Genomic DNA, 10,000 nt, shown 5'->3' with positions numbered 1-10,000 from the left:
ATCCATCCCTTATAGGCATTTTCATCATACGTGATGTAGCAAAATCACTTTCTCACCGTAGGATTCTCTCATGGTAGGGAGTTCAAAATGGTATTAAGTTGGTTCCTTTGAAAGGGACGTGGCCTTGGGGCCCATTTCGAAATTTGATACTTGGGTTCATATTTAAGAAAAACCGACATATGCATGCATTATGCATTAACATGTACATTGAAGCGTAGGTTTCCCTTAGCTGGACATCATTCCCAGCCGTAAGCAAATGAAAATAAACCCTCCCACGAATTGTTGGAATTAAAATAAATCAACAATAAGCTAAAGTAGAAGAGAAGTGAGTTAAGATCACCTACCTTGCGGTCGGTCTTGATGTTTGTCTTTCGTCTTCACTTGTTTTCTAACCCAAGCAATCCTAAGCAAGAATCCAACCGTGGATTCAAGCTTAGCAAAGCTAGAATAAGAAATAGCTTGCTTGCTGGAATTTGGAGTGGTAAAGAGGGCTTCTCACCACGAAAATCCTAAGTAAGGGTTCACTTAAGCACCCTAACTTAGCAAAATCAATGGGGAGAATAGAAGAAAGTGAAGAAGAGAATGAGAGAAAAAGGGGAAGGGGGCTTGGACGAACCTCTTCTCTCTTCCTTGGCTTCTCCCTCCTAGCTCCTTGGCTGCAGCAATTTGATAGAATGCTCCAAAATTTCGTCCTCCCCCTTAGTGGCCAAGGGGAGGTTTATATAGAGGAGGAGGTGGGTTCAACCACCTTCTTAACTCACCTTGGGAACTTACTTAAGACCTTGGGGACTTGTAAAATGAGTTAAATAGACTTTAAAGGCTCTAATTGACCATTTCTCAGCCCATTTCCACGAGCTAGGTGGGCTGGGCTAGGTTTGGTCAACTTGGGTTCAGACCTAGGTGACCATTTTGACCAAAATTTTGGACGAAAATGCCCTTACACAGGGTTTTGCCCTTATTTTATACTATTTATTTTTTTTTTGTTTGAAATCGAGCTTATAAGGTTAAAACCTAGTTACTAAGCTCCAAATGCCATTGAATTATGATAATTAAATTTAAATTTTAATAAAATTTAAAAATTTTATCAAATTTGGTTCGAAAAGGGTATTTTCGTCCAAAACTTGATTGAAAATGGATTTCAACTGAATCAAACTTTCACTTGAGAAATTCAATTTAAATTTGGTATTTGATTCAAGCATTTGACAAATTCAAATGTTTATTTGCCTTTCATAAACCATTTTAGGCTTTTTAATCTTAAGTTGACCGCAGAAGGGCAAAATTGTCCAAATTGATCAATTTCTACCAATTGACCAAAGTCAAAGCTCATTTGCAAGTAGTTTGACTTTATTTGAGGTAATTTGATAAATTTGGGTCAAGAAAGCTCTTAATTGAGCTAAATTGTACTTTGACTGAGTTTAGTCAAAGTGGGTTTGGTTCGGTCAAAGTCTATTTTCGTCCATTAATTGGATCATGAGACAGACTTACGTTTTGACTATGTTGAGCCCATTGTGACCGAACCTAGCTGGAATTGGCACCACATTTGAGTGCACCCGGGTCAAACCTACTTGGATTAAGTAGGTTAGGTGAGTTTGACCAGTCTAGTAATTGCTTCCTTGGAAATGATTTTTTCTTTAAGGAGGATCTGGTTAAAGAAGAGAGAGAGACATAAATGTCTCTCTTTTCCTAGGTTTCTCCTTTATTTCTTCTTGAAAATGACTTTTCTTCAATTAATTTGAGAGAAAATATTTATTTATTATTTTTTTTTTGACATGGAGGGGGGCATGGCCCCTGGGGAGGGCTCTTGACCACACGGGCTAGGTGGGGCCCACACGTGGGTCCCACGTAGCATTTTAGACTGAATTAGATCCAATTCTTGGATCTAAGTCAAAATTTGCATTTTGTAATTGGATTTGGATTTCAAATGACATTTGCAATTGAATTTGGACTCGTAATCCTGCATTGGGATTCGTGTATCGGGTTAAATTCACGATTTGAATCTAATTGTTCTTTAGATTCGAAATTGGCTTTGAAATTGCAAATTTTCACAATTCTTTTGTGAAATTTTCACATTGCTTCAAGTTTGATGTGGAAAAATTTGGGGTGTTAACAGATGCCCCTCTTTGTTGTTAAGCAAATTGAATAATTTGCTTAATAGCAAAGATTCACGCACCAAATTTTTGCAAATCGTTTGGAAAATCCATTTTTCAAATGATGTTGAACCATCCTCGCTCGAAGGGAAATGCTAGGCATAGACCTGAAATAAGAAGATCTTTCTCCATCTCATTGGAGACTTTGTAGAGGAATTAATGTTGGTTGAAAAATTTTGTAATTGTGAAAGTTTTTGCATTTGATGCTTTGAGAAATTTGCCTTCGATGCCTTCTAAACCATTGGCAAGTGCTTTTTCTCTTCTTTTACTTAATTTTTCACATACTCTCTTTTGCTTTTGAATTTTGATTTTCTTTTTGAGCCACCCTTCACTCTTGGGAGAAATTCCTCACCACCCCAAAAGCTACTACGGAGTTCCACCGCTTTGGCGGTTTTGTGTAGTTTGCTTTGTGTAATATCAAGTCTATCGGGCTTTCTTCTGAACCCTTGTAACAAGCTTTGGGCCGGTAACTCCTAGACCAGTTGGCCTCAGGGTACCAAATGTAAAACACTCCCCGGGCTTACTTGCTCGAATTCAGAAGGCTTTAGGAGACTTAATATAAGCAAAATGTTCATGGATTGCTTTTTAGCTTCACGGCGTAAGCATAGGTCATATGCCCACCCGCGCCTGCTGAGCTTTGAACCAGAGGAACAACTACACTCACCCCGAGCTCATTGCTCAACTCATTTCGCTTGATAGCTTTTTCTAGCATCTTGCCAAGGTCTTTTAGGTGACAAGACTTTTTCTTATGGCATCTCATGCTAGACCTTTACAAATGCCGATTGTCGGGACCAACATTAATTACTATACATAAGTCCCTCAATGTCTGTGAAATTTCTTGCCTATTTCAAGACGATGCCCTTGCAATTGTCTTCAAGACATGGGTTGAGTTTGAAAATTTTGATGCATTTTTGAAACTTTTCCCTAAGGGATACCATGCCCCTTAGTTGGTTTGAAAATTGTTACAAACGTGCTTATCAAAGCATAACTATTTTGAATTTTTTTTTTTTTTGAATTGCAAATTCAAGTATAGAATTTTTTGAGATGCAAAGCATTAATTGGATCGGGGATTTCAACCCCATCGGCATCAATCAGTCGATAAGAATTGTGAGGTAGAACCTCTTTGACAACATATGGTCCTTCCCAGTTCGGCGCCCATTTTCCTTTGGGTCTACTCCTGAGTGGAACTATGGATCTTAAAACAAGATCATTTACCTGAAATTTTCTTTCAATGACTGATTTGGCATAATGTCGGGCGACTCTCTTACGATAGACTTCGGCATGCTCTGCCGCTTGTAGTCTTTTCTCGTCTAAGAGGTCTAATTGAGTAAGTCTCTTTTTTTGGTATTTGTTAATTGGGAGTTCAATGAGAGCAGCAAATTTCATTGCTGGTTTTTGGACATGTAATGGAAGGACAATTTCCGTTCCATATACTAATTCTGCTGGTGTAGCATTGGTGGGTGTCCGAATTGTGGTTCGATACGCCCAAAGTGCATTGTGCATTTTCTCGTGCCAATCTCGGCCTGTTTCAACTGTCCTTTCTAAGACACGAATCAAAATCTTGTTGGTTGCTTCTGCCTGACCATTACCTTGAGGGTAATATGGGGCAGAAAAGTGATGTTGTATTTTGTGTTTATGACAAAGATTGCGCATTTTCTCATTTTTGAAATGAGTACCGTTATCAGAAACGATATCATGCGGGATGCCAAATCTACACAAAAGATTTTTATGAATGAAGGACACTACGTGTTGTCCTTCGACTGTTTTTAAAGTGATCGCTTCCACCCATTTGGTGAAGTAATCTGTAGCTGCAAGAAAATACCTGTATCCATTTGAGGCAGGTGGATTGATTGGACCGACTACGTCGAAGGCCCACATGGAGAATGGCCATGGTGAGCTGACCGAATGAAGGTACGCTGCTGGAGCATGAATTGATGGTGCATGCAACTGACATTTGATGCATTTCTTGACAAATTGGTGACAGTCTCTTTGCATTGTGGGCCAATAGTACCCTGCTCTGACTATCTGCTTGACGAGGGTCTGATACCCTACATGTCCCCACAAATTCCTTCATGGGCTTCTTGAATGACTTCTAGTGCCTCATTTGCATCGAGACATCTAGCATATTCTGTGCTGAATCCTCTTCTGTATAGGATGTCGGCTAGAATGAAATATCTTGAAGACATGTGTCTCAAAACTCTTTGCTCTTTTCGAGACATTTCTGGTGGAAGTGTTCCAGTTTGGAGAAAATCCTTGATGTTCTGATACCATGGTGTTTCTCTACTTTCTGCTTGCAACACCTGTTCTGGTATGACAAAAGATGGTTGTTCGAGTCTTCCAACTTCAAAAGATCTGATAGATTCTCCAGGTTTGAAGGCAATGGTAGAGCCTAAACTGGCTAAACCGTCTGCTATTGGGTTAAATTCTCTTTTGACATGTAAGAGTTGACATTCCTCGAACTGTCTTAAGAGGGAAGCTGCTAACTCTTGATATGGGATCAATTTTTGATCTTTGACTTGCCAATCTCCATTGACCTGACTGACAGCCAAGAGAGAATCTCCAAAAATGCGAACTCTCTGCACTTTAAATTTGAGCAACATTTTGAGTCCTTGGATTAGGGCCTCGTACTCTGCCATATTATGCGTGCAGGAAAAATTCAATTTGAGAGAGTAAGGAATCATTTCCCTTTCTGGTGTAATGAAAAGTATCCCAATGCCTGCCCCAGCTGTGCTCTTAGATCCATCAAAGTACATCTCCCAAATCGGCTCTGGTTCAGTTGTCAGGATTTGCTCATCTGGAAAATCATCATTTGTTCTAATTTCTTCATATAGAGGAAAATCTGCTAATTGGTCTGCAATGGCTTGCCCCTTGATTGATTTTTGTGACACATATTCCAAATCATATTGCATCAGCAAAACCTGCCACTTTGCTATCCTTCCATTCAGAAATGGCTGTTCGAGGATATATTTGAGTGGATTAAGTTTGGATAAAATTTTAACTTCACAAGCCAATAGATAATGCCTTAATTTTTGACACATCCACACCAAGGCTAAGCAAGTTTTTTCCATGTGCGAGTAGTTCTTTTCATACTGCACAAATGTCTTACTGATGTAATAAATGGCATGTTCTATTCGGCATCCTTCTTCATATTGAGCCAGAAATCCACCACAGGCTGAATCGTTAACTGTGATGTAAAGGAGTAGAGGTTCCCCTAAAATTGGAGGTTTTAAAATTGGTGGGCAAAGAAGATACTTCTTGATCTTTTCGAATGAGGCTTGACATTCATGCCCCCATTCAAATTTGACTCCTTTCCGCAGTAAATGGTTGAAGGGTTCGCATCTCATGGCGAGATTAGATATAAACCTTCTGATTGATTGAATTCTGCCTTGCAAGCTGCGTAGCTCCTTAAGATTTGTTGGGGGTGACATTTCGATGATCGCCTTTGCTTTGGAAGGATCCATCTCGATTCCCTTTTGGCTGACCATAAATCCCAAAAGCTTACCGGATTCCACACCAAATACACATTTTTGTGGATTCAATCTAAGTTTGTATTGTAAGAGTCTATCAAAAACTTGAGAGAGAATGTTGATGTGATTCTCCCTTGTTTTTGACTTAATTAGTAGATCATCTACATATGCATCCATGATTTGATGCATTTGGTCATGAAAAATAGCTGCCATAGCCCTTTGATATGTTGCCCCAGCGTTCTTCAAACCAAATGGCATTACTGTATAGCAGAAGGTACCCCATGGGGTTGTAAATGATGTTTTGGCTTGATCTTGAGCTGCCAACTTAATTTGGTTATAACCAGAATATCCATCCATAAAGGAGAACATAGCGTGACCTGCGGTACTGTCTACCAACAAGTCAATGTTTGGAAGTGGGTAGTCATCCTTTGGTGTAGCCTTATTCAAATCTCTGAAATCGATGCAGAGCCGAATTTTGTCATTTTTCTTTGGGACTACCACAATGTTTGCTAACCATTCAGGATAGTCGATTGTTCGGATGAACCCTGCCTTTAGTAGGTCTTCCAGGCCTTCCTTAACTTGCCCCTCAAGACGAGGGTCTAGTTTCCTCAACTTTTGTTTGATTGGCTTGCATTCTGGTTTCAATGGTAGTCGATGCTCGACTAATTTTGTATCAAGTCCTGGCATGTCCTCATAAGTCCACGCAAAGGCTTCTTGATGCTTTTTGAGGAAATCTATCAACTCTTTTCTTTCTTCTGCTGAGAGACTTGTTCCAATTTGCAAAATCTTTGGACTCTCTTCCGTGCCAATGTTAATTTCCTCAATCGGATCATTAATCAGAGGTGACGGTTGATCTTGCTTTCTCATTTGGATGAACTCTGGACATTCGGCCTCTGTGAGTTCTGGATTTATCTCCTTAAAAGCTTTTGATGTTTGATCCTCAAATGCCATCCTAAAGATTGTAAAGAAGTTAGATGAAATTTGAGACATTGTATATGGAAGTAATTTGCATTTGTCATTGTATTTTGAAGGTATTACAAAATGAAGACACTTGGTCTATTTGAGTACAATGACGACAAAATGACAAAATGATGGCGGATTTGTTGATTCAAATTGATGGTGAACATCTGCCTATGGTATTGCTCTTGACGAAAGGTACTGGCTTGAATTCTTCCTCAACATCCACTTTTTCATAGCTTTGGCACCCCAAGGCTTGAGTGCCTCGTTGTCCTGTCAAGGTAACTGGTTCCAAGATTCCATTTTCATGTTTGCCAAGGCCAGTAAATGGCTGGTAGCCATGGCGTATGAGTAAATCCAATCCTTTCTCATTCTGGCAGAATTTCTTGAACAACGGATGACTTTTGTAACTTGTTTCAAGTTTGGTACCCCTTTTCACCCATACCTGTTTCTTTGGTTTCTGAATGACCAACCTGCTAAGACTTTGAGATATTTCTTCTTCTTTGCAGACTCGAATACTGGGTACCTCAATTGTATATGTTGGTACCGGAATCATTGGGTGTACAAGCCGACTTTCCCTATCCTCTGCATAGATGGTTATAGAATTCCCGTTGTAAGTCCATTTGACACACTGATGTAGAGTGGAGGGAACTGCATTGGTAGCATGGATCCATGGCCTGCCAAGCAACAAGTTGAAGGAGGGTTCTATATCCACCACATGAAATAAAACCCGATGATACGTCTCAGAAATATTCAAATCCAGACATATGCATCCTAGGCATGGTTGTCCTGTCCCGTCATATCCATGGATGAAAATTTGGATGGAGTATAGTCAGCCTGTCTTATACCCAACTCACGAGCTGTTTGTTGTGGACAGATGTTCAGGCTTGCTCCACCATCAATTAAAACGTGGGAGACTCTGGTGCCCCTTGTCTCTATCACTATGTGCAAGGCGTCATTGTGCGATGCACCTCCAGTTGGTAGATCTTTATCAGAGAATATGATCGGACTATTTTCACATAATTCAAAAGCCCATTCATTCCCCCTGTTAGGGCTAAACCCTCCCTTCTTGACTTCAGGTAAGGGGTCCAATTCATTGAAAATGGATTCCAATGGTTCAGGGTCGCACACTTGTGACTTCTGATCAATCTCTGTCAGATGGTCTTGTTTAACCAGTCCGGTTTGTGCATTGATGGATCCTTTATCATGTTTGAAAAGCAATCCAAAGAAATCCAGGGACGCTGTATCCCTTTTGTTTGTCACCATAATTTGACGACCTGTTGAAAATCTGACCATCGAAACTATTCCTTTGCCATGTTTAGGAAAAGGATTCTGAGAATGTCCGGCTGTTCACTGACCTCTTTGATTATTTCTTTGTCAACTGCATCTTGCACAATATTTTTAAGTACAAGGCAGTCTTCTGTATCATGTCCTGGAGCGCGATGAAATTGCAGAATTGCTCTTTGTTTTTTCCCCATCATTGGTGGGGGGTTGGAGACTTTTGGGAGAAACAGAGTACCTCTTTCGATAGCATATGCATGACCTCTTCATAACTTTGTTGTAATGGGGTAAATTTCTATCGTACCCCCATCCAGGATGTTTGTTTTTGGTGCCATACTACTGCCACTAGCTTTGTCCATTACCCCTTTATTCTTAGGATATTCGGACTTTTCTTTCTTGAAGGCTGCAGCGTTGGCCACGATGTTGGCTGGAGCATTCTGACTTCTGCTATTCTTTTTGTATCTTCCCTTACTTTTACCGGGATGACAGCATCAAAAGCTCCATTCTCAATTCCTGCTTCAATGCATTCTGCCCTCTCAGTGAGATCGATGAAAGACTTGATTGGAGCATTGGAAATGAGGCTCCTTAATGGTTGTGTCAAATTGTTTACGATCAATCCCAGTGCATGGGATTGAGAGATTGGGTCTCTCATCTTGTTGCAAGAAGACCTCCACCTCTGAATAAAATCTCTCACCTTTTCACCTGGCCTCTGTTTTAGATAGCATAATGTGGTGATCGTTGGTGCAGTTTCAACGTTTTGAATGAACCTTTCGATGAAAAGGTTGATTAACATGTCAAAATTTTTCAATTCCACTGGGTTGATGTGTTCCCGATACCATTGTGCTGCAATTCCTTCTAGGCTTCTAGGGAAACATCGAAAGAGGGCCCTATGATTGTGGCGGAATTTGTAGCATTCAGCAAAGAACATGGCCAAATGTGCCTTTGGGTCTCCATGGCCATCAAATTTGATAAATTTCTTGGGCAAGTTTTTTATGTGTTTGTCATTTTCGAAGCTTTCGTAGAAATCTTCGCAAGTGAAATTCCTCTTGTTCTTGCCTTTAAGTTGTACTGCATTTAACTTTTTTCAACTTCCTGGATTTTTGTTTTCCAGGATTCTCCCTTCTTCTTTTTCTTGGGAGTTTTCGGTTCTTCCTCACTACTAGATTCTGTTGTAGCGTCTTCAGAAGAGTCTGAACTGCTTGATGAGTACTTTCTGTTTTCTTCCCTTTCTTTTTGGCTTTTTCTGCCTGCGCTTGTTCTTCATTGAACATGATCATGTATTTCCGAATCTTCTGTATTCCTCAAATTCTGGGTCATTTATTTCCAGCTTGGGAGGTGTTTCTGAGGAGGATTCTTCTCCCCTGTCTCCTATAAAAGGTTGATCAAGCTCCATTTCACTCCTTCTCCTGCTTTGGCTTCTGGTTTCAACCATAAAGCGGATGTTCACCTTGCAAGAAGAAAAATTGAAAATGTTAGGATGTGAATTGATGAGAGTGACAAATTTTGATTACATATTAAAAGAAAGATGAGAATGACAAAACTTGACAAAGTTTAACATAACTTGACAAAACTTGACAAATTTTGGCTTAATGACAATGAACTAGACATGACAATCTAGGACAGAAGGATAGATGGGCGAACTTCATCCCACCATTTTACATATTCGGGACCCATTCCTGGACCAAGGACAAGATACAAGTGAGCAAATGATTCCCAACGTTGCTGGGCATAGGTGTATATCCCGGACCACTCTTCAGTGTCTAGTTCACACTCACAATGGCTCCTTCCGACTCAATTGGATATGCCTTCCTCTGACGCAGTGAGAATTGCCTGAGGCAACGCTCCGGATGATATTCAATTATGAAAAACGGTCCCAATAGAAGACTTCCTCTGACTGGGTTGTAAGTGTATCTTGACTTGATGACCTCTCGATCAAAGAAGTCCCAAATGATGGTGGAGTCATCAACTTCCTCCATCTTTCTGCGGTAGTGCTCCATACTAGATAACTGACCGTCTGTGTTTTGAAAATGACATGATTGTGGCCCCACATGTTTGTAGAACCATGCTTGCAGTGCAAAGACACATCCTTCTATCGAGTCTGCATCTCCAATTGAAAATTTGGCCAACCCTCTGTAAAGGAATGCCAAG

This window comes from Nymphaea colorata, chromosome 3 (assembly GCF_008831285.2).
Source record: "Nymphaea colorata isolate Beijing-Zhang1983 chromosome 3, ASM883128v2, whole genome shotgun sequence".
In the NCBI taxonomy this organism is placed as follows: domain Eukaryota; kingdom Viridiplantae; phylum Streptophyta; class Magnoliopsida; order Nymphaeales; family Nymphaeaceae; genus Nymphaea; species Nymphaea colorata.
Note: the sequence above shows the minus strand (reverse complement) of the source record.